Source organism: Anomaloglossus baeobatrachus, chromosome 2, assembly GCF_048569485.1.
Source record: "Anomaloglossus baeobatrachus isolate aAnoBae1 chromosome 2, aAnoBae1.hap1, whole genome shotgun sequence".
Classification (NCBI taxonomy): Eukaryota; Metazoa; Chordata; class Amphibia; order Anura; family Aromobatidae; genus Anomaloglossus; species Anomaloglossus baeobatrachus.
In genome coordinates, this window is record NC_134354.1 from 239,514,219 (window position 1) to 239,540,514 (window position 26,296).

Consider the following 26,296-nt stretch of genomic DNA (forward strand, 5'->3'; position numbering starts at 1 on the left):
TATATATATCTAATATATAAAGCTGAATGTGTGTATGTATGTATGTATGTCTGGGATTGGCATCTGCACCCTCGCAGCTACAGCCACCAAGACAAGTAAAGAGACAGACACAGAGACAGACACAGGGAAAGAGACAGGTATATATACTAGCTGTACTACCCGGCTTTGCCCAGGTTAATAGCTGCTGTTAACAAAATAGAATGTATTAACAAAAATGTATTCTGCACACAAAAACCACAAAACAAATAGATATAAATGTAATTATAATGTCTTTCCCCGTCTGTCTCTTTCCCCGTCTGTCTCTTTGCCTCTTTCCCTGTCTCTTTCCCTGTGTCTCTCTGTCTGTCTCTTTACCTGTCTTTGTCTCTCTTTCCCTGTGTCTGTCTCTTTCCCTGTGTCTGTCTCTTTCCCTGTGTCTGTCTCTTTCCCTGTGTCTGTCTCTTTCCCTGTGTCTGTCTCTTTCCCTGTGTCTGTCTCTTTCCCTGTGTCTGTCTCTTTCCCTGTGTCTGTCTGTCTCTTTCCCTGTGTCTGTCTGTCTCTTTCCCTGTGTCTGTCTGTCTCTTTCCCTGTGTCTGTCTGTCTCTTTCCCTGTGTCTGTCTGTCTCTTTCCCTGTGTCTGTCTGTCTCTTTCCCTGTGTCTGTCTGTCTCTTTCCCTGTGTCTGTCTGTTTCTTACCCTGTGTCTGTCTGTTTCTTACCCTGTGTCTGTCTGTTTCTTACCCTGTGTGTGTCTGTCTCTTTCCCTGGCTGCATTGTGACATGGCAACATTCCATTTAAGGGCATGGCTGCGCATTCTCCTGAAGTTCTGGCTGCACTGTGGCTCCCAGCTCCATTTGCTTTAATGGAGGCAGGTTTTTTGGTGAATAACTGTAAAGCGCGGGGTTAAAATTTCCCCTCAAAACATAGCCTATGATGCTCTCGAGGTCCAGAAGTGTGAGTATGCAAAATTTTGTGGCTGTAGCTGCGACGGTGCAGATGCCAATCCCGGGCACGCACGCACGCACGCACGCACGCACGCACGCACGCACGCACGCACGCACACACACACACACACACGCACACACACACACACACACACACACACACACACACACACACACACACACACACATACACATACACATACACATACACATACACATACACATACACATACACATATATACACACACACACACACAATCCATAGGTATTAGAAACTGGAGATAAAAAATGTTAGTAGGAGGGATAAGGAGATATGAGCATACGCTGTACTTATCAAAGCTCTGTCATGGCGGTATGCTGCTTCCAGGTCGTGTATTCACTTCCGTAGCAGCTTAATTGAATATGCACTGCTTTCCCCACCCACTGGTGAGTGTGATTGGTTGGAGTCAGACTCTCCCCCACATTGAATGGCAGTGTGTCAGCTGGCTGCTTCCTTTCACAGGCTCTATGTACATTTATATCACAGGCCGGGGTCACACTGGCGTATAGTATCCGATGCGAGAGCATCGAATGCGATATACTAATGACCCTTGGCTCAAACTCTGCTAAGAGTGTGGTCCGAGTGTCATGTGACTGTGACGCAATCCTGCGATCTGATGACAGCTGCGGAGGAGATGGAGATCCCCCATCTCCTCCATTGTGAGCCTGTGCGTATATCGCTCTGCACTTAGATAACATCCGAGTGCAGTTCGATGTTTCTCTCGCAGCCATAGACTTTTGTATGGGTGCGAGTGATAGGAGACTAGCAGACAATTGCAGCATGCTGCGGTTTTTTTTCCCTCCCAGTGTCAGTGTGACTCTACCCATACAGTAAAAATAAATAAAATTGGCGTAGTGTCCCCCCATATTCTGATATTCTGATACCAGCACAGATAAAGCAATACGGCTGCAGGCTGCAGCCCCAGCCCTGTGTTTATCTTGGTTGTGTATCAAAATAAGAGGAACTGCATGCGGCTTTTTTTTTTTAATAAATAATTAAAAAAAAAAAAAAACCTCAGCCAAGATAAAGGTTTACAGCTGGGGGCTGGTATTCTCAGACTGGGGAGGGTCATGGTTATTGACCACCCTCCCAGCCTAAAAATAACAACCTGCAGCCGCCCACATTGTCGCATCCATTAGATAAGCCTTGTTACTTTAACCGACTTTTCCCATTGCCCTGGTGAGGTGCCAATCAGGGTAATAAGGGGTTAATAACAGCCTACAGCTGCTACTAAGTTCTTGATTATTGATGGCACATGAATCTATGAGATACCCCCATCACTAATCTGTAAGTGAATGTAAACAGACACCGAAAAAATCCTTTATATGGAATAAAATACAAAAAACACCTTCTTTCACAACTTTATTAACCACCTAAATATCCCTGCAGGTCCGAGGTAATCCACACGAGGTCCCACGGCGATTCCAGCTCTGCTACATCTCAGTCACAGCAAGCTGCCATAGAGCACCCGGACTGTAAAAATCCGGATCCGCGCGGTTTCAAAGTTGCCCAGGTGCCGAGCCCGGGATTCTCGGTGTTTGATCTGGATCCGGCGCTCAAGAGATACTTACCAAGTCTTCATACTTACCAAAGATCCGTCGCCGCTGTAAACTGCTCCTACTTGCTGTCACACTGCTCCTGCAGCCTCCCTGTGCTGCTCATTATTGCTCGTCGCATATGCACTGCTTTCCTGGCCCACCAGCTGCCTTGGCGTATGGGAACGATTACAGTCAGATACACCCCAGCCTGTGTGACAGTGTCTGCCTGCAACAAGTCATCGCTCATCGTGGCTTATTCATTCTCTCCATGGAGCTCAAAGCAGGCAGTCATCCGTCGATCACTAATTATAACATCACATTCATTCACACTTCTCACACATTCCAGCTGATCTGTTTGTTGGCCGTAACAGGATAGCACTCCTGCGCAGCAGCGTTGACTCCTCTGACTTCCGCCGGGTGCATACAAGCACATGTGTGTGTACGCCCACCTTCCAGTGGGTGACACGCATGTTGAGTTCCGGATCCGCCGCCGGAAGTCACCTTTCCATCCGGAGATGTCATCACCTGCAGTGCGAGGCGCCACTTCCCTCATGCTCCACAGCTGATCGCTCGGCATCCTTATTGGCCCGTAAACATATTTAAACCGGATTCCTCCACCCTGACATGTCCCCTGATGAATCTGTGCAAATGCGCGTCATGGTGGAGAGACCACCAGCTACCTCTGAACCACCTATGGGTTAATCCATCATTTATTTTTGGTTTACCTGCTTATATATTATACTGGTTTATAGCAGCTCTGTCTGGCATAATTAATATATAATGCAATAAATTTTTCTTTCTGCATATACTTACCTGTAAAGCTCTATATCATACTGTCATCTTTGAGTTTATTCTTGGTGCATTACATTTGGTACTATATACTTTTACATTCCATTTGAATTTTTATACCCTTTAAATTAACTAGCTTACACTGCCATCTACCGTCACTTTTGTGGTATTACACTTTATGAACTGTATTGTTCATTTTGTGAATGGCATATATTTAATTATTTTGAACATATATTTACTACATTTCTACCTCATTTGGCCTTCATGTTGCACAATGCACACTCTACATTATATTTTTTATAAGACATTTGTTTAAACTAGGGCATATTGATTGGGGTGCTGTTTCTTTTTGAGCCGCATTTCCATTTTATATTTATGGTGATATTTCTATTGTGTATTTTTGCACTATATATTGTTATAAAAGTTGTTGGTAGGTCTGTTATAATTAATATATTTACTACAACATTACCCTGGTCCGGATTGTTTGGTCCCTTTTTTTTTCATACTGTAGTATTTTTTTCATATTGTTATTTTAATGAATTTGTGTAATAAAGTTATTTCTTTAATCTCTTCATATTTCGGCTTCCTTTTGTGGAAATTTACACTGATCTCCCATGTGCATTTTATGTGCCAGTATATATAGTGTGGACTCTACACTAGTGTGTATGAATATGTTGGTATATACAGTACAGACCAAAAGTTTGGACACACCTTCTCATCTCTAGAACAACTATTAAGAGGTGACTGTGCAGCAAGCCTTCATGGTAAAATAGCTGCTAGGAAACCACTGCTAAGGACAGGCAACAAGCAGAAGAGACTTGTTTGGGCTAAAGAACCCAAGGAATGGACATTAGACCAGTGGAAATATGTGCTTTGGTCTGAGTCCAAATTTGAGATCTTTGGATCCAACCACCGTGTCTTTGTAGAAAAGGGGAACGGATGGACTCTACATGCCTGGTTCCCACCGTTAAGCATGGAGGAGGAGGTTTGATGGTGTGGAGATGCTTTGCTGGTGACACTGTTGGGGATTTATTCAAAATTGAAGGCATAAAGAACCAGCATGCCTACCACAGCATCTTGCAGTGGCATGTTATTCCATCCGGTATGCATTTAGTTGGACCATCATTTATTTTTCAACAGGACAATGACCCCAAACACACCTCCAGGCTGTGTACGGGCTATTTGACTAAGATGGAGAGTGATTGGGTGCTTCGCTAGATGACCTGGCCTCCACAGTCACCAGACCTGAAACCAATCGAGATGGTTTGGGGTGAGCTGGACCGCAGAGTGAAGGCAAAAGGGCCAACAAGTGCTAAGCATCTCTGGGAACTCCTTCAAGACTGTTGGAAGACCATTTCCGGTGACTACCTCTTGAAGCTCATCAAGAGAATGCGAAGAGTGTGCAAAGCAGTAATCAAAGCAAAAGGTGGCTACTTTGAAGAACCTAGAATATAAGACATATTTTCAGTTGTTTCACACTTTTTTAAATATTTCATTCCACATGTTTTCATTCATAGTTTTGATGTCTTCAATGTGAATCTACAATTTTTAGAGTCATAAAAATAAAAAAAACTTTTTGAATGAGAAGGTGTGTCCAAACTTTTGGTCTGTACTGTATGTGTATATATAATATATATATATACTAGCTGTACTACCCGGCTTCGCCGGGGTTAAAAACTGCTGTTAACAAAATAGAATGTATAAACAAAAATGTATTCTGCACACAAAAACCACAAAACAAATATATATGTAATTATAATGTCTGTCTCCCCCTCTGTATATATCTCTCTGTCTCTCTCTCTCTTTGTCTGTCTCTCTCTTTCTCCGTCTGTCTCAATCTCTTTCCTTGTCTGTCTATCTATCTATCTCTTTCCCTGTCTGTCTCTTTCCCTCTTTCCCTCTGTCTCTTTCCCTGTGTCTGTCTCTTTGTCTATCTTTTTACCGGTCTTTGTCTGTCTCTTACCCTGTCTGTCTCTTTCCCTCTCTTTCCCTGTCTGTTTCCCTGTGTCTGTCTCTGTCTCTTTGTCTGTCTCTTAACCTGTCTCTCTCTTTCTCTGTCAGTCTGTCTCTTTGTCTGTCTCTTTGTGTCTGTTTCTTACCCTGTCTGTGTCTGCCTCTTTCCCTGTCTGTGTATGTCTCTTTCCCTGGCTGCTTTGTGATACGCCAACATTCCATTTAAGGGCGTGGCTGCGCATTCTTCTGAAGTTCTGGCTGCACTGTGGCTCCCAGCTCCATTCGCTTTAATGGAGGCAGGTTTCTTGGTGAATAACTGTAAAGCGCGGGGTTAAAATTTCCCCTCAAAACATAGCCTATGACGCTCTTGGGGTCCAAAAGTGTGAGTGTGCAAAATTTTGTGGCTGTAGCTGCGACGGTGCAGATGGTAATCCTGGACACACACACACACACACACACACACACACACACACACACACACACACACACCTTTATATATTAGATATATAGTACAGACCAAAAGTTTGGGCAAACCTGCTCATTCAAAGGGTTTTCTTTAATTTTATGACTCTAAAAATTGTAGATTCACATTGAAGGCATCAAAACTATGACTTAACAAATGTGGAATGAAATACTTAAGTGTGAAACAACTGAAAATATGTCTTATATTCTAGGTTCTTCAAAGTAGCCACCTTTTGCTTTGATTACTGCTTTGCACACTCTTGGCATTCTCTTGATGAGCTTCAAGAGGTTTCCCAACCTCAAGATGGTTTCTCCCATGAATGTCATTTTCTCATGACCTAATTCTGCTACTCAGTCACTTTTTTTCCAAGGGTGCTTTATTCCATGTTTATTTATACATACAGTCTCCTTACTATGATTTATCCTAGTGTGTGTGAAGGTGATAGGTTCTCTTTAACGACACAGCCAAATTTAATTTTTTTTTTTGTTTGTTTTTTCCTCCTCTTTTTCGCAGAGCCATATCTTTTTTAGTTATTCTGTCCACATAGACATATGAGGGCTTGTTTTTTTGCAGGACAAGATGTACAGGTACATCTCAATAAATTAGAATATCATCAAAAAGTTAATTTATTTCAGTAATTCAATACAATAAGTTAAACGCATATATAGGGGAACCTTGGATTATGAGCATAATTTGTTTTGTGTGAGTGTGCTCGTAATACAAGTTAAGGCCGCTTTACACGCGCGATATCTGTACCGATATCGCTAGCGTGGGTACCCGCCCCATCTGTTGTGCGACACGGGCAAATCGCTGCCCGTGCCGCACAACATCGCCCAGACCTGTCACACATACTTACCTGCCTGGCGACGTCGCTGTGACCGGCGAACCGCCTCTTTTCTAAGGGGGTGGTTCGTTTAGCGTCACAGCGACGTCACAGCAGCGTCACTGAACCACCACCCAATAGAAGCGGAGGGGCGGAGATGAGCGGGATGTAACATCCCGCCCACCTCCTTCCTTCGCATTGCGGCCGGGAGGCAGGTAAGGAGAGCTTCCTCGTTCCTGCGGCGTCACATAGAGCGATGTGTGCTGCCGCAGGAACGAGGAACAACTTCGTTACTGCTGCAGTAACGATATTTGAGAATGGACCCCCATGTCACCGATGAGCGATTTTGCACGTTTTTTGCGCTGATGCAAAATCGCTCATAGGTGTCACGCGCAACGGCATCGCTAATGCGGCCGGATGTGCGCCACAAATTCCGTGACCCCCACGACTTCGCATTAGCGATATCATAGCATGTAAAGCCCCCTTTACTCGTATAGCAAGGCAAATTTTCCCATAGGAAATAATTGAAACTCAGACAATTGCTTCCACAACTTGTAGCAATGTCGAGTCCTGGTCCCCTATTGTGCCATTATTTATTTATATAAATATATAATATATATATATATATATATATATATATATATATATATATATATATATATATATATATATATATATATATTTTTTTTTTTATTTATATATACAGTTAGGTCCAGAAATATTTGGACAGTGACACAATTTTCGCGAGTTGGGCTCTGCATGCCACCACATTGGATTTGAAATGAAACCTCTACAACAGAATTCAAGTGCAGATTGTAACGTTTAATTTGAAGGTTTGACCAAAAATATCTGATAGAAATTGTAGGAATTGTACACATTTCTTTACAAACACTCCACATTTTAGGAGGTCAAAAGTAATTGGACAAATAAACCAAACCCAAAAAAAAAATTTTTATTTTCAATATTTTGTTGCGAATCCTTTGGAGGCAATCACTGCCTTAAGTCTGGAACCCATGGACATCACCAAACACTGAGTTTCCTCCTTCTTAATGCTTTGCCAGGCCTTTACAGCCGCAGCCTTCAGGTCTTGCTTGTTTGTGGGTCTTTCCGTCTTAAGTCTGGATTTGAGCAAGTGAAATGCATGCTCAATTGGGTTAAGATCTGGTGATTGACTTGGCCATTGCAGAATGTTCCACTTTTTTGCACTCATGAACTTCTGGGTAGCTTTGGCTGTATGCTTGGGGTCATTGGCCATCTGTACTATGAAGCGCCGTCCGATCAACTTTGTGGCATTTGGCTGAATCTGAGCTGAAAGTATATCCCGGTACACTTCAGAATTCATCCGGCTACTCTTGTCTGCTGTTATGTCATCAATAAACACAAGTGACCCAGTGCCATTGAAAGCCATGCATGCCCATGCCATCACGTTGCCTCCACCATGTTTTACAGAGGATGTGGTGTGCCTTGGATCATGTGCCGTTCCCTTTCTTCTCCAAACTTTTTTCTTCCCATCATTCTGGTACAGGTTGATCTTTGTCTCATCTGTCCATAGAATACTTTTCCAGAACTGAGCTGGCTTCATGAGGTGTTTTTCATCAAATTTAACTCTGGCCTGTCTATTTTTGGAATTGATGAATGGTTTGCATCTAGATGTGAACCCTTTGTATTTACTTTCATGGAGTCTTCTCTTTACTGTTGACTTAGAGACAGATACACCTACTTCACTGAAAGTGTTCTGGACTTCAGTTGATGTTGTGAACGGGTTCTTCTTCACCAAAGAAAGTATGCGGCGATCATCCACCACTGTTGTCATCCGTGGACGCCCAGGCCTTTTTGAGTTCCCAAGCTCACCAGTCAATTCCTTTTTTCTCAGAATGTACCCGACTGTTGGTTTTGCTACTCCAAGCATGTCTGCTATCTCTCTGATGGATTTTTTTCTTTTTTCAGCCTCAGGATGTTCTGCTTCACCTCAATTGAGAGTTCCTTAGACCGCATGTTGTCTGGTCACAGCAACAGCTTCCAAATGCAAAACCACACACCTGTAATCAACCCCAGACCTTTTAACTACTTCATTGATTACAGGTTAACGAGGGAGACGCCTTCAGAGTTAATTGCAGCCCTTAGAGTCCCTTGTCCAATTACTTTTGGTCCCTTGAAAAAGAGGAGGCTATGCATTACAGAGCTATGATTCCTAAACCCTTTCTCCGATTTGGATGTGAAAACTCTCATATTACAGCTGGGAGTGTGCACTTTCAGCCCATATTATATATATAATTGTATTTCTGAACATGTTTTTGTAAACAGCTAAAATAACAAAACTTGTGTCACTGTCCAAATATTTCTGGACCTAACTGTATATATAATATATATATAATATATATATATATATATATATATATATAATATATAATATATAATATATATATATATGCAGTGCCTACAAGTAGTATTCAACCCCCTGCAGATTTAGCAGGTTTACACATTCGGAATTAACTTGGCATTGTGACATTTGGACTGTAGATCAGCCTGGAAGTGTGAAATGCACTGCAGCAGAAAAGAATGTTATTTTTTTTTTTTTTTTTTTTTTTTTTAAATTGTGAAAAGTTTATTCAGAGTGTCATTTATTATTCAACCCCTCAATCCACTAGAATTCTGTTTGGTTCCCCTAAAGCAGGGGTGGGGAACCTTTTTTCTGTCGGGGGCCATTTGGAAATTTCTACCAATCTTCGGGGGTCGCACAAAATTATTAATGTTTAAATGACCCTGCTATATTGGGTGAAGCAATTAATTAACTGGGGGCATGGGGCTGGGGGCATAGACACCACACGCGGGGCTGGGGGCACAGACACCACACGCGGGGCTGGGGGCACAGACACCACACGCGGGGCTGGGGGCACAGACACCACACGCGGGGGAGGCACAGACACCACACGCGGGGGAGGCACAGACATCACTGGGGGGGAGGCACAGACATCACTGGGGGGAGGCACAGACATCACTGGGGGGGAGGCACAGACATCACTGGGGGGCAGGCACAGACATCACTGGGGGGGTCTGCACACAGGACTGGGGGGGCTGCACACAGCACTGGGGGGGGCTGCACACAGGACTGGGGGGGTGCACACAGGACGGGGGGGTGCACACAGGACTGGGGGGGTGCACACAGGACTGGGGGGTGCACACAGGGCTGGGGGGGTGCACACAGGACTGGGGGGTGCACACAGGACTGGGGGGGTGCACACAGGACTGGGGGGGTGCACACAGGACTGGGGGGTGCACACAGGACTGGGGGGTGCACACAAGACTGGGTGATGGGCTGCACATAGGATTGTGTGGGGGTGCATACAGGACATTGGGGGGCTGCACACAGGACTGGGGGAGGGGTGCACACAGGATTGGGGGGGTGCAAACAGGACTACTGGGTGATGGGCTGCACACAGGACTGGGGGAGGGGTGCACACAGGACATTGGGGGGCACACTGCGCTGAGTTTCATGCAACTCTGGGGGAGAAGGTTTACAGAACTGGTGTGGGAAGGCACAAAGAATTGGGCAGGGCACATAGCAGCAGAGGGTCGGCGCTGGACTCACAGCAGCATTGCATTCACATCACCGGAGTGCAGGAGCCGGACACACAGCATCAGAAGGAGAAGGCAGGCACTGATCTCCGGAGGGCAGGAGGCGGACACACAAGGCTGGAAGCTGTGAGGCTGCTGTGGACCCGCCCACAATTGGCACTGGCCGACGGGAGAACACATTGCAGCACAAACAGCAATGTGTGGATTTAAAGGGCTGGCGGCAGCAAGCACCAGCACTGCCTCCCCCGGGAATCTGCCTGGGGGCCACAGAAAAGGTCATGGCAGGCCGCATGCGGCCCTCGGGCCGGAGGTTCCCCACCCCTGCCCTAAAGTATTAAGAAGTATTTCAGGCACAAAGAACAATGAGCTTCACATGTTTGGATTAATTATCTCTTTTTCCAGCCTTTTCTGACTAATTAAGACCCTCCCCAAACTTGTGAACAGCACTCATACTTGGTAAATGGGAACATGGGAAAGACAAAGGAGCATTCCAAGGCCATCAGAGACAAGATCGTGGAGGGTCACAAGGCTGGCAAGGGGTACAAAACCCTTTCCAAGGAGTTGGGCCTACCTGTCTCCACTGTTGGGAGCATCATCCGGAAGTGGAAGGCTTATGGAACTACTGTTAGCCTTCCACGGCCTGGACAGCCTTTGAAAGTTTCCACCCGTGCCGAGGCCAGGCTTGTCCGAAGAGTCAAGGCTAACCCAAGGACAACAAGGAAGGAGGTCCGGGAAGATCTCATGGCAGTGGGGACATTGGTTTCAGTCAATACCATAAGTAACGTACTCCACCGCAATGGTCTCCATTCCAGACGAGCCCGTAAGGTACCTTTACTTTCAAAGCATCATGTCAAGGCTCGTCTACAGTTTGCTCATGATCACTTGGAGGACTCTGAGACAGACTGGTTCAAGGTTCTCTGGTCTGATGAGACCAAGATCGAGATCTTTGGTGATAACCACACACGTGACGTTTGGAGACTGGATGGCACTGCATACGAATCCAAGAATACCATCCCTACAGTCAAGCATGGTGGTGACAGCATCATGCTGTGGGGCTGTTTCTCAGCCAAGGGGCCTGGCCCTCTGGTCCGCATTCATGGGAAGATGGATAGCACGGCCTACCTGGAGATTTTGGCCAAGAACCTCTGCTCCTCCATCAAGGATCTTAAGATGGGTCGTCATTTCATCTTCCAACAAGACAACGACCCAAAGCACACAGCCAAGAAAACCAAGGCCTGGTTCAAGAGGGAAAAAATCAAGGTGTTGCAGTGGCCTAGTCAGTCTCCTGACTTTAACCCAATTGAAAACTTGTGGAAGGAGCTCAAGATTAAAGTCCACATGAGACACCCAAAGAACCTAGATAACTTGGAGAAGATCTGCATGGAGGAGTGGGCCAAGATAACTCCAGAGACCTGTGCCGACCTGATCAGGTCTTATAAAAGACGATTATTAGCAGTAATTGCAAACAAGGGTTTTTCCACAAAATATTAAACCTAGGGGTTGAATAATAATTGACCCACACTTTTATGTTGAAAATTTATTAAAATTTAACTGAGCAACATAACTTGTTGGTTTGTAAGATGTATGCATCTGTTAATAAATAGTGATGAGCGAGTACTAAAAAGCTCGGGTGCTCGAAGCTCGGGCCGAGCCTCCCAAGATACTCGTGTACTCGGCCCGAGCAACGAGCCCAATGTTATCCTATGGGAGACCCGAGTATTTTTGTGAAATGACCTCCCGGCAGCATGGAGAAACCCTAAAAATGTCACAAAAGTCTCAGAAGAGTGCTCAAATGACATGGCAACAGCATGGGGAAGACCCCTTGAAGCATTTATCACTCAAAAGTCACAGCTGTGAACAATTTTGTCCGCGTTTTACGCCATTTTTACGGACTCACCAGAAAACCTTCCAAAATGACCCCAAAATGATTTTTCATGGCGGAAATGTTAAGGGCACATACCCAATAGTGAGATAGATCTGGTGTATGTTACTTTTTGAGATCAATACATGAAAGATTTTACGTGAAAACATTGTGTGGCACTCCGATGTCCCTGAGAAGAGACGTACATGAAGGCCTCTTGAGTCTAATGTGCCCATTTTGAGGAAGTGAGTCTTTGTAGTATTTTCCTTTGCCAGGGCAGTCCTAAATTGTGAGGTTCACCAATGCCCCTGCATACAGACGTGCATGAGGGCCTCAAAACATTAAGTGTCCATTGTCAGGAAGTGGGTGTATTATAGTATAGCCCTTAGGCAGGGCAGCCAAAAATTGGGAGGCTCCACATTGTCCCTGGGTAGAGACGTGCATGATGGCCTTTAAACCTGAAGTGCCCATTGTAAGGAAGTGGGTCTATTTCAGTATAGCCCTTTGCCAGGGCAGCCAAAAATTGGGAGGCTCCACATTGTCCCTGGGTAGAGACGTGCATGAGGGCCTCAAAACATTAAGTGTCCATTTTAAGGAAGTGGGTGTATTTCAGTATAGCCCTTAGGCAGGGCAGCCAAAAATTGGGAGGCTCCACATTGTCCCTGGATAGAGACGTGCATGATGGCCTTTAAACCTGAAGTGCCCATTGTAAGGAAGTGGGTCTATTTCAGTATAGCCCTTTGCCAGGGCAGCCAAAAATTGGGAGGCTCCACATTGTCCCTGGGTAGAGACGTGCATGAGGGCCTCAAAACATTAAGTGTCCATTTTAAGGAAGTGGGTGTATTTCAGTATAGCCCTTAGGCAGGGCAGCCAAAAATTGGGAGGCTCCACATTGTCCCTGGGTAGAGACGTGCATGATGGCCTTTAAACCTGAAGTGCCCATTGTAAGGAAGTGGGTCTATTTCAGTATAGCCCTTTGCCAGGGCAGCCAAAAATTGGGAGGCTCCACATTGTCCCTGGGTAGAGACGTGCATGAGGGCCTCAAAACATTAAGTGTCCATTTTAAGGAAGTGGGTGTATTTCAGTATAGCCCTTAGGCAGGGCAGCCAAAAATTGGGAGGCTCCACATTGTCCCTGGGTAGAGACGTGCATGATGGCCTTTAAACCTGAAGTGCCCATTGTAAGGAAGTGGGTCTATTTCAGTATAGCCCTTTGCCAGGGCAGCCAAAAATTGGGAGGCTCCACATTGTCCCTGGGTAGAGACGTGCATGAGGGCCTCAAAACATTAAGTGTCCATTGTCAGGAAGTGGGTGTATTATAGTATAGCCCTTAGGCAGGGCAGCCAAAAATTGGGAGGCTCCACATTGTCCCTGGGTAGAGACGTGCATGATGGCCTTTAAACCTGAAGTGCCCATTGTAAGGAAGTGGGTCTATTTCAGTATAGCCCTTTGCCAGGGCAGCCAAAAATTGGGAGGCTCCACATTGTCCCTGGGTAGAGACGTGCATGAGGGCCTCAAAACATTAAGTGTCCATTTTAAGGAAGTGGGTGTATTTCAGTATAGCCCTTAGGCAGGGCAGCCAAAAATTGGGAGGCTACACGTTGTCCCTGGGTAGAGACGTGCATGAGGGCCTCAAAACATTGTTCCCATTGCAAAGGAGCGGGTCTCCTGTCGTTGTAATGTCCATTCTGCAAAGAATGGGCGAAAAAATTTACCACTGGGGGTATACCTGAAACAAAGACCTAACTATTGTAACGGTCATCATGATGGCGCATGAGGAGAAGGAGGAGCAGTCCAGCGATTATCCAAAGTCGAGAAGTGTACCCATGGGTGAGTGGAGGTACATGGCAAACTTTAAATTCCGCTCTCATTTGCTGGTGGTGTGGTGAAGTCTGGCCCAATCCAACCCTTGTTCATCTTTATCAGAGTCAGCCTGTCAGCATTTTCAGTTGACAGGCGGGTGCGTTTATCTGTAATGATTCCACCTGCGGCACTAAAAACACGCTCTGACAAAACGCTAGCAGCAGGGCAGGCCAGGACTTCCAAGGCGTAGAGAGCCAATTCATGCCACGTGTCCAGCTTGGATACCCAATAATTGTAAGGCACAGAGGAATGTCGGAGTACAGTTGTTCGATCTGCAAGGTACTCCTTCAGCATCTGGGCAAACTTAGGATTTCTTGTGGCACTACCCCGCACCTCAGGGGCTGTGGTACGTGAGGGGCTGAGAAAACTGTCCCACATCTTAAAGACTGTTCCCCTACCTCTGGCGGATTGGACTTGTGCCTCTCTCGGCTGTACGCCTCGGTTGTCCACTGATTCCTGACCTATGCCGCTAGCGTTTTGTGAGGGGAATGCTTTGCCTACTTCCGTGAGTATGGCCTTCCGAAACTGCTGCATTTTGGTTGACCTCTCATCCACGGGAATAAGAGACAAAAAGTTCTCCTTGTAGCGTGGGTCTAACAGTGTTACCAACCAGTAATGATTGTCGGCCAAGATGTTCTTAACGCGAGGGTCACGAGACAGGCAGCTTACCATAAAGTCAGCCATGTGCGCCAGACTCTTAACAGCCAGGACTTCAGTAGCCTGACCAACAAGATGACTGAACATGCTGTCCTCCTCCTCCTCCTCCTCCTCCTCCTCCTCATCTACCCTGTCCTCTGGCCAGCCACGCTGAATCGAGGATATGACTGGTGTGCATGTCATATCCTCAATTTGGCCGGAGAGTTGCTCCATGTCTTCATCCTCCTCCTCGTCATAGTCCTCCACTGCACGTTGTGATGAGACGAGGCTGGGCTGTGTGTTATCACCCACACCCACTACTGTTTCTTGCTGCAACTCATCGCGCTCCGCCTGCAATGCATCATGTTTGTTTTTCAAAAGGGACCGTTTTAGAAGGCAGAGTAGCGGTATGGTGACGCTAATAATGGCGTCATCACCACTCACCATCTTGGTGGAGTCCTCAAAGTTTTGGAGGATGGTACATAGGTCTGACATCCATCTCCACTCCTCAGGTGTTATGTGTGGAGTTTGACCCATTTCCCGACGGCTTAGGTGATGCAGGTACTCAACAACTGCCCTCTTCTGCTCACATATCCTGACCAACATGTGCAGAGTTGAATTCCAACGCGTGGGGACATCACACACCAGTCTGTGAGCCGGAAGATGCAAACGGCGCTGAAAGCCGGCAAGGCCGGCTGAAGCAGTAGGTGACTTTCGAAAATGTGCAGACAGGCGGCGAACTTTTACCAGCAGATCAGACAGCTCTGGGTATGACTTTATAAACCGCTGAACCACGAGGTTGAGCACATGGGCCACGCATGGAACATGTGTCAGCTGGCCTCGCCTCAAAGCCGCCACCAGGTTCCGGCCATTGTCACAAACGACCTTTCCTGGCTTTAGGTTCAGAGGTGTGAGCCAGTGATCTGCCTGCTGTTTCAGAGCTGTCCACAGCTCTTCTGCATTGTGGGGTTTGTCACCTATGCAGATTAGCTTCAGCACAGCCTGTTGCCGCTTCGCCGAGGCAGTGCTGCAGTGCTTCCAGCTTGTGACTGGTGTGGAGGGCACAGTGGATGAGGATGCGCAGGAGGAGGAGGAGGCTGAAGAGCATGACATTCCGGAGCTGTAGAGTGTGGGTGAAACACTGACTGAGGTAGGGCCTGCAAACCTTGGTGTGGGAAGGACGTGTTCCGTCCCTCGCTCAGACTGGGTCCCAGCTTCCACAATATTAACCCAGTGTGCCGTCAACGAGATGTAGCGGCCTTGCCCACAAGCACTTGTCCACGTGTCTGTGGTTAGGTGGACTTTGGGTGAAACAGCGTTGTTCAGGGCACGTGTGATGTTTTGTGACACGTGGTTATGCAACGCGGGGACGGCACACCGGGAGAAATAGTGGCGGCTGGGGACCGAGTAACGTGGGACAGCTGCCGCCATCAGGTCACGGAATGCTTCTGTCTCCACCAGCCTAAAAGGCAACATTTCCAGCGCAAGCAGTCGCGAAATGTTAGCATTTAGAACTGTGGCATGTGGGGTGTTGGCAGTGTATTTGCGCCTGCGTTCAAAGGTTTGCTGAATGGATAACTGAACGCTGCGCTGGGACAAGGACGTGCTTGATGATGGTGTTCTTTCTGCGTAGGCAACTGCAGGTGCAGGAGTGGAGGAGGCTTGTTCGCAGGCAGCATGGACAGAGGATTGGCTCGCATGCACAACCAGCGAAGACGTAGCAGTGACATCAGCAAGCACTGCTCCTCGACTCTGTTGTACTTCCCACAAAGTCGGGTGCTTGGCTGACATGTGCCTGATCATGCTGGTGGTGGTCAGGCTGCTAGTTTTGGTACCCCTGCTGATGCTGGCACGGCAGGTGTTGCAAATGGCCTTTTTTGAATCATCTGGATCCAACTTAAAAAACTGCCAGACTCGTGAAGACCTAACATTTGTACAGGCACCTTGTGTCGTCGTGTTGTTACGGGGAACGGTTGCCTGACTTCTGCCTGGGACCACCACCCTGCTTCTTACTGCCTGTTGTGATGCTACGCCTCCCTCCCCCTGTGCACTGCTGTCCTCGCTCTGCATATCCTCCTGCCAGGTTGGGTCAGTTACTGGATCATCCACCACGTCGTCTTCCTCTTCCGCACCCTGCTCCTCCTCCTGACTTGCTGACAATTGTGTCTCATCATCGTCCACCACTTGTTGAGACACGTTGCCAACTTCGTGAGAACGTGGCTGCTCAAATATTTGGCTATCTGTACAGACGATCTCCTCATGACCCACTTCAATATGAGCTGGCGAGAGGCCAGAATGTGTGAATGGAAACGTGAACAGCTCTTCCGAGTGTCCAAGTGTGGGATCATTAATGTCCGAGGAGGACGTGTACTCAGCCTGGTGGTAGGAAGGAGGATCAGGTTCAGAAATGTGCGGTGCAGTATCACGGCTACTGACACTTGACCGTGTGGAAGACAGAGTGTTTGTGGTGGTGCCAATCTGACTGGAAGCATTATCCGCTATCCAACTAACAACCTGTTGACACTGGTCTTGGTTCAAGAGCGGTGTACTGCTGCGGTCCCCAAGAATTTGGGACAGGACGTGCGAGCGACTAGATGTGGCCCTTTGTTGTGGCGAAATTAGAGCTTGCCCACGACCTCGGCCTCTGCCTGCACCACCATCACGTCCACTTCCTTGTTCCTTGCCAATGCCCTTGCGCATTTTGCAATGCTGTGCACTGCTGACGTGTATATTCACTACTTGTGCGTTATATCAAAGTTTCTGGAAATTGCACACCAGTGCACCTGTACGCTGCCACCAACAGGCACACACGTGCGGTTTTAAAAACCAAGCACGGACGCAATAATAACCTAACACAGGTTTTAGGAGCAAAAATTAAGAACTCTGACACTATCAGCCACTGCTGACTGACGTGTATTATACACTACACTTGTGCGTTATATAATAGTTTGGTAAACGCACACCAGTGCACCTGTACGCTGCCACCAACAGGCACACACGTGCGGTTTTAAAAACCAAGCACGGACGCAATAATAACCTAACACAGGTTTTAGGAGCAAAAATTAAGAACTCTGACACTATCAGCCACTGCTGACTGACGTGTATTATACACTACACTTGTGCGTTATATAATAGTTTGGTAAACGCACACCAGTGCACCTGTACGCTGCCACCAACAGGCACACACGTGCGGTTTTAAAAACCAAGCACGGACGCAATAATAACCTAACACAGGTTTTAGGAGCAAAAATTAAGAACTCTGACACTATCAGCCACTGCTGACTGACGTGTATTATACACTACACTTGTGCGTTATATAATAGTTTGGTAAACGCACACCAGTGCACCTGTACGCTGCCACCAACAGGCACACACGTGCGGTTTTAAAAACCAAGCACGGACGCAATAATAACCTACTAACAGGTTTTTTTGGGGAGCGACAATTACAGTACAGACAAGTCAGACACTATCTGGACTGTTTTACACTGTGTACACCAGCCCCAGATATGAAGGCTGGTATACGGTCACCACTACCCTGCCTGCCTGCCTGCCTGTATACTGCTACAATAGTCCTGACAAGGACTCTTTTGGTCACTAGCCTGTATTCAGACCTGGCTATACCCTGCCTGTATATAGCAACAATAGTCCTGAGAAGGACTCTGCTACTGTACTCCGACCTGGCTATACCCTGCCTGCCTGTATACAACTAGAATAGTCCTGAGAAGGACTTTTGGTCACACTGTTTGCAGCCCTGCAACTGAAAAAGCTATAAAGGGCCGCAAAGCTTTCCCTGAATCAGCGACACTCTCCCTACACTCACTGTCAGAATAGCTGTGAGCAGAGCACAGCGCGCCGGCCGATATAAAGGCTCGGTGACGCTGTGCAGGCCGGCCAATCACTGCAATTCCACAACTAACAGGGCTGTGGCATTGCAGTGGTCTGCCAGCCAATCCCTGCATGAGGGCTGGCTCTCAAAAGAGCGCCAACATGCAGAAATGAAGACCACGAGTAAAGCACGAGTATCGCGAGATTACTCGGTCCCCGCCGAGCAGCCCGAGTACAGTGATACTCGTGCGAGTACCGAGTAGTGACAAGCATGCTCGCTCATCACTATTAATAAATCCTGCTCTTGTTTGAAGTTTGCAGGCTCTAACTTATTTGCATCTTATCAAACCTGCTAAATCTGCAGGGGGTTGAATACTACTTGTAGGCACTGAATATATATAATATACACACACACTATTCTAACCTATCCTCCATTCCCTCAGCAGCCTCTTCCCTGGTTCTTGCAGTCTGCAGGCATGTGGACCTGGTAATGATCGCGGCCAATGCAGGGGCTGTCACTGTCAGTGCTTCAGCAGCAGACATCAAACGCATGAGCCACTTGCTTCTGATTGGCCAGCGTGCTGCCTTTGGGAGGTGTGCAGAGACAGCTCAGGCTGGTTGACATAAAGCAAAGACAGCAGCAGCCCCTGCACCAGCTGCGATTGGTACTGGATCCATGTGCCTGCAGACCACAAGAAGCAGCCAGAGCGGGTCAGAGTGCGGTGAAAGTACGGAACCGGAGGTGTGTGCGGTATTTCCTCGTATAGTAAAGCATTGCTCGCAAACCGAGTTACAAATTTGAAGCAAGCTTTGCTCGTATAGCGAAATGCTCGCACACCGGGTTACTCGTAATCCGAGGTTCCACTGTATTATATAGAGTCATTACAAACAGAGTGATCTGTTTCAAGTGTTTATTTTTGTTAATGTTGATGATTATGGCTTACAGCCAATGAAAACTAAACAGTCATTATCACAGAAAATTTGAATAAGTATCACAAAACACCTGCAAAGGCTTTCTCAGTGTTTAAAATGGTCCCTTAGTCTGATTCAGTAAGCTACACAAACATGGGGGAAGACTGCTGACTTGACAGATGTCCAAAAGGCAGTCATTGACACACTCCACAAGGAGGGTAAGCCACAAAAGGTCATTGCTAAAGACGTTTTGCTGTTCACAGAGTGCTGTATCCAGGCATATTAATGGAAAGTTGAGTTGAAGGAAAAAGTGCAGTAGAAAAAGTTGCACAAGCACCTGGGATAACTGCAGCCTTGATAGGGTTGTTAAGTAAAGGTTAAGAGAAGGCCATTAAAAAATTTGGGGGAGATTCACAAACAGTGGACTGCTGCTGGAGTCAGTGCTTCAAGACCCACCACACACAGATGTATCCAGAACACACTACCAAAAGTACCAATACCTGGTTTAATAACCACCGTATCACTGTGCAGCAGTGTCACAGGATGATCGCATCCATTCCATGCCGCATTGATGCAGTAATTCATGCAAAAGGAGCCCGGACCAAGTATTGAGTGCATTTACTGTACATACTTTTCAGTAACCACACTGTACCTTTTTAAATACATTAATACGGCCAAAAACTAATATAATATAAACAACATAAAACACATAGTATAGGGCCAAAATATAATCAGTTTATTAGACAAAAATAATAACCATAATAAAAACACATAAAATTACAAAGTGCCAACAGATATTGGGAGAGGACAGAGGATAAATATTGCAATGTTTATTAAGGACAAACAGTAGATCAAATAAATATATCCAAGGATTTATAAATATCAAAGTGCAAAGTGCTTATTTAAATCCAAGGATGAATATAAAATAATCAACCTAGACTGCAATCCAAATGGGTTGCAAAGTGCAAGCTCTAGCAGCAAACAACCAGCAGGGGGAGCTCAGACTATTTATATGTAAATCTGAGTAAGTGGAATAATATAAATATGCAGAGCAAAAAGGGAAAGAATATAGCTGCTGCAGTGTGCATAAATAACATAAGAAGGGCTGGTGACCACTAGGCAGTGGTCACCACTCCCACACACTCCCCTGTTACGGCCGGCGTGGGGGACGCATGCGCCGTCTAATGACTCACCCGACGCGTCAGCTGATTTACGCTCAGCTGTTCACTGGCCACCAATGTGCTTATATACCATCCCCCTACCCTTCCAACACTCGCTCCCTGAAGAAGTCACGAAACGTACGTTGGAAGCGTGGGTGTTGGACAGAGGTAATGTGCGCTACTTTAAGCTCTCACTGCATTCCTTATTTAAGTAGATCTTAATACATCCTTTCTGCCTGCTCTGCCTAGTGGTCACCAGCCCTTCTTATGTTATTTATGCACACTGCAGCAGCTATATTCTTTCCCTTTCTGCTCTGCATATTTATATTTTTCCACTTACTCAGATTTACATATAAATCGTCTGAGCTCCCTTTGCTGGTTGTTTGCTGCCAGAGCTCGCACTTTGCACTTTACAACCCATTTGGATTGCAATCTAGGTTGATTATTTTATATTCATCCTTGGATTTAAATAAGCACTTTGCACTTTGATATTTATAAATCCTTGGATATATTTATTTGATCTACTGTTTGTCCTTAATAAACATTGCAATATTTATCCTCTGTCCTCTCCCAATATCTGTTGGCACTCTGTAATTTTATGTGTTTTTATTATGGTTATTATTATTATTATTATTTTTGTCTAATAAACTGATTATATTTTGGCCCTATACTATGTGTTTTATGTTGTTTATATTATATTAGTTTTTGGTTGTATTTATGTATTTAAAAAGGTACAGTGTGGTTACTAAGTTTTCCTGTTTTTCAACAGATATAAAAATCCTTTTTGTCCAAATATGGATTTGAAAGCCAGGGAGAAAATCTAGCAGTCTAAAGCGAGTACTATATTTAGTAATGGTGCCTCAGGTATTTTTATAGAGTCCATAATTACGTTTTAGAAACCAAAAAATCTTATTCTAATCTTATTTTTAAAAAGACCTGCCTATGGTGGACTAAAACCTCTTTGGATAACTGTCTGTCACAGAGGATTATCGCTAGAGGTTCAAGGCTATGTGCCCACGCTGCGGATTTACCGCGGATTTTGCCGCGGATTTGCCGCGGATTTACAGCGGATTTCCCGAAAATCTGCAGCAGCGGCACTTCCAAGCCATTTCAATGGCATTTTGGAAATGCTGTGTCCATGCTGCGGATTTTTCCGCTGCGGATTTGCCGCGGATTTTGATGCGGAAAAATCTGCAGCATGTCAATTCTTTGTTGCGGATTTTGGTGCGGATTTGGGTATAGAATGGGAAAAAAAAAAAAAAAAATCCGCATCAAAATCCGCGGCAAATCCGCGTGTGCGGATTTGCCGCGAAAGTCGCGGATTTTCATGCAGAAAAATCCGCAGGTACATTCTACCGTGGACACATAGCCCAAGGGTGCAAATATATCCATCCTTTGACCTGGATGATGACGCTCTCATCAAGAGATGGGGAGAAGTGGTGACCAAATGCTCACTTTCTTTCATTGAGATTATCAATGATAAACAGAATAAATTGATAGAGGAGGTTGACTAGCAACTACTGAACATGTACAAGGAACTTGAGAAAAATCTAACCAGTGAACAACTGGAAGAATTTAACAAGGAATTGGACATACATTTAAATAAACTGGAGCAGGATGTTATCTCCTTGAAATTGAAGAAATACCAGAGGGATCTCAAGACTATGAAACCAAGAGAATATATCGCTGGCAATATAGGAAATCCACTCAGAACCCTAGAATATCTCATACAAATTCCTTTTCTTCTATGTCTTCTGAGGCTAGTAGCAGCACCTCCTTTCAGGACAACGAATCTACAAATTCACATCCCTTTCGCACTCGACTGGGAGTTAAAAGAAGTATACAGACTAGGATGGACAACTTTGGCAAGAAAAAGAGAGATGATCATCCTAAGGAAATCAATCTGTCTGACCATTCCTTGTCACCCTTACAGGAGAATATTTTACAGAAGGGATTAACATTTTCTCCTACTTGTGATATCGATAAGTTCACAGCAATAAAGGATGTACATCTTTTTGCCAGAAAATTAATACTAAAACGGCACTTTGAAAAAGGGGCTTCGGAATTGGATACTTCTCCATTTGAGACGAAGAAAGAGCTTGAAGCATTAAAAATTCTTGAGAGTTTGGCTAATGAGGAAGATGAGGATAATATTAGTAAGTATCCCACACATCTTTACTGTAAATCCTCTACATATCCTAATCTCGATACTTGTCCAGCTGTTGACATCTTTATAGATTTAGTATCCCAGGATATTGAGAAACTTAAAATGATTAAATATCTAATCTAAATGAACAGTAGGTAGCAGCTTTAAATGAGATGAAATCGTGGTCCGATGTGGTATTTAAACCCTCGGACAAGGGGCGCAATCTGGTGATCTGGAGTAATAAGTAGAGATGAGCGAACCGGTCCCGGTTTGGCTCGAGGTCGGTTCGCCGAACGGAGGTCCCGTTCGAGTTCGGTTCGTCGAACGTTCGACGAACCGAACTCGAACTGCTTAGGAAACAATGGCAGGCAATCACAAACACATAAAAACACCTACAAAACACCCTCAAAGGTGTCCAAAAGGTGACAAACAACTCACAACACAACACAAACACATGGGAAAGTGACAAGGACATATACTCATGCAAAAACAAAGGAGCTGGACAAGGAAAAAGAGGAGGAGGGATCAAGTGATGCCAGTCACGTGGGGTGTGTGTGGCCCAATTAGTGGAAACGAGGGAGACTGTGGTTGGAGTCCCCTCGCTGTGTTTCTAAAAGAACCAAGATGAACAAGTCATGGCTCTCAGAGGACTTTTCTTCCCCTGGGTCAGCCAGGGGACGGGAAAGGCACGCGTATTTTTGAGAGTGCTTCCTGCAAAGCATCTGTTTCATTTTGAAAAGGGGGATCAAGTGATGCCAGTCAAATGGGGTGTGTGTGGCCCAATTAGTGGAAACGAGGGAGACTGTGGTTGGAGTCCCCTCGCTGTGTTTCTAAAAGAACCAAGATGAACAAGTCATGGCTCTCAGAGGACTTTTTTTCCCCTGGGTCAGCCAGGGGACGGGAAAGGCACGCGTATTTTTGAGAGTGCTTCATGCAAAGCATCTGTTTCATTTTGAAAAGGGGGATCAAGTGATGCCAGTCACGTGGGGTGTGTGTAGCCCAATTAGTGGAAACGAGGGAGACTGTGGTTGGAGTTCCCTCGCTGTGTTTTACATGATTTTCGAAGGGCATGACATGCCTAAGAGGTTGAGTTTCATCATCTGCAACTTGTTGGCAAAAGAAAGGCTGCCTTTACACCCTTTTGAGACCGAGGATTTTTGAGACCTTATGCCCATTGCAGTGTCCCAAGAGCCGATGGCCAGTCGTCACTCCTTCTCCAAGAAAGGCGTGCCCGCGCTACCACAGTAGGTCGCACACAACATCACCGATTCCTTGAGAAACTCTGTGTGTGACAGGGTGCATTTCAACACAGATACTTGGACCAGTAAGCATGGACAGGGGAGTTACATGTTGCTGACTGGGCACTGGGTAACTATGGTGAGAGATGGAGAAGGGTTTGCTGTACAAGTCTTGCCGTCCCCACGACTTGTGTGTCAATCCTTCCTCTGTATGTACAAGTTTCTCCACTGCTTCTGCCTCCTCAACCTCGTGTGGTCCTCCACCTCGGCCCAAACCCTGTGTGGTCAGGCCACCCTTCCTTGTAACTGCGCCCAAGGAATCCCACACACCTCCTTACTATGCTGGCAGCAGAGCTCAAGGCCATCAGGCGGTCAAATGTTTACTTTGAAATGTAGGGGAAATGTGAGACACCGCTGAGGAATTGTGGACGGTTAGCTCTGGAGAGTGAGACCGAGTTTCATCAATGGTTGTCTCCACTCAACCAGCAGTCAGGGAAGGTCGGGTGCGACAATGATGCAAACCAGTCTGCGACCCTTCTTCAGGGCAATGTGGCACACGTGCCTTGTATGGCTCACGTGTTGAACCTGGTTGTCCAGCAATTTTTAAAACACTATCCCGGCCTACATGGCCTTCTGCAGAGGGCACGGTGTAACGCCTGCCTGGATCGACACACTCAGATGGGCTGTAAAGGATAGGCTAGAGGCAAGCCACTCACCAAGCTGGACACCCAGAACCCTGAAACCCTTTAACCCCTATACAGTGATTTGGAATTACACAGGGCCCAAGTTGATCAATACCTGTGGAAGGCTGCAGTTCCAGAGAATAGTAGTCATGCAGGGTCAAAAACATTAATTGAGGAAGAGGAACAGAATGGGATGGCCAGGACTTAATCAGAAAACAAGCAGAGGTGAAATGCGGATCGGCCAACGAGGTACATAAACAGCAAGCAGGAAACGTAGTCAGGTAACAAGCACACAAACTCATAAAACTGAACTGGGGGTAACAGTAACAAGAGGTTCATAGCTTTGTCTGGCAGTGGTCTGCAGACAGGAGGGGCCTAAAAAAGGGTGTGGTGTCTTCCCATTGGGACCAGAGTACAAATTGATTGAGTGGACTACGTTGGTGACTTAACAGCCGTGTGCGGCAATGATGCAAACCTGTCTGCGGCCCTTCGTCAGGGCAATGTGACACACGGGCCTTGTATGGCTCAAGTGTTGAATCTGATTCTCCAGCAATTTTTAAAATACCATCCTGGCCTACATGGCCTTGTGCAGCGGGCACGCTGCTATGTGCTCACTTTCATCCTTCGCACCCAGCATCTCAACAACTTTCATCGCTCCGGAAGTCTTAGGGTCTGGCAGTTAAACGCCGGAAATGCGATGTTCCGACACGCAGGAATTGGAATCTGCACATGTTGCAGCGTGTGTTGCAGCACCGCAGAGCCCTGCTGAAATACGGTATGACGTATATCCTGGGCTAACTTGATCTAGATGTGGTGCAGATCACGCTGCTGGAGTGGTGTCAGATCAAGGACCTATGCACCCTTCTACACAGTTTACAAATGTCGACGAAGATGTTTAGCACTGGCAATGCCATTCTCAGCGTGACAATTCTGGTCATCTACATGATGGAGCACACTGTAAGCATTATTCGGAGTCAGGTATTGGTCCAAGAGGAAGGTGAGGAAGAACAGGAGGAGTCATATGCAGAAGGTATAATAAGATCTACAAGGTCCATACGGTAAGCGGCACCTAGGCAGCAGTTATGGTGGGGGATAGGGATTAACAAGGGCGCATAGTATCAGCAAAAATTGTTGAGGAAGGTGCAGGAGTCATGAAGAAATGGAGGACGAACTTGCGATGGGCATGGAAGACTCAGTAGATGAGTGAGAGCTTGCTCACATTTCGGTTGTGCGAGGTTGGGGGGAGAGGGCAGAGGAAGGAGGCACAATTCGAGTCACCTCTCTGCCACCAACACACCAAGGACTTGGTCCTCCTGGATGCACAAGACACATGAGCGTCTTCTTGCTGCACTACCTACAACATGACCCTCGGATTGTACGAATTCTAAGTAATGCTAACTACTGGGTTGCCACACTGTTAGACCGGTACAAGACAAAATTTGGCGAAATAATTCCTGCCATAGAAAGGGAAGCACGTGTACAGGAGTATCTTCAGAAGGTGGTACGCAATCTTCGATCTGCTTTTCCACTAAACACCAGTGCTGCACAGAGTGAATCTCAACGCTTTGTCATGGATAGGAGGAAATGGTCTTTTACTTGTCCACATCTGAGGGACCGAGGGCTGGCTGCTGTGCTGAGATGGCATTGAGTACGGTGTCCCTGCAGAGTTGCACTTTTGGTCATATACAAAATGAGTTGAAAAAGGACAGATGCTGGTGGAAAGGGGAACAGGTGTGTTGGAAAGGGGAAATAAGTTTTGGTCCGTGGGTTTGGTGGTTAAGCAAAAGTAACATTTGATGAAGAAACACCATCTGTTACGGTGAGACTGGCAGATTTGGATAAGGTGGTATATACTATGTTACCGCTA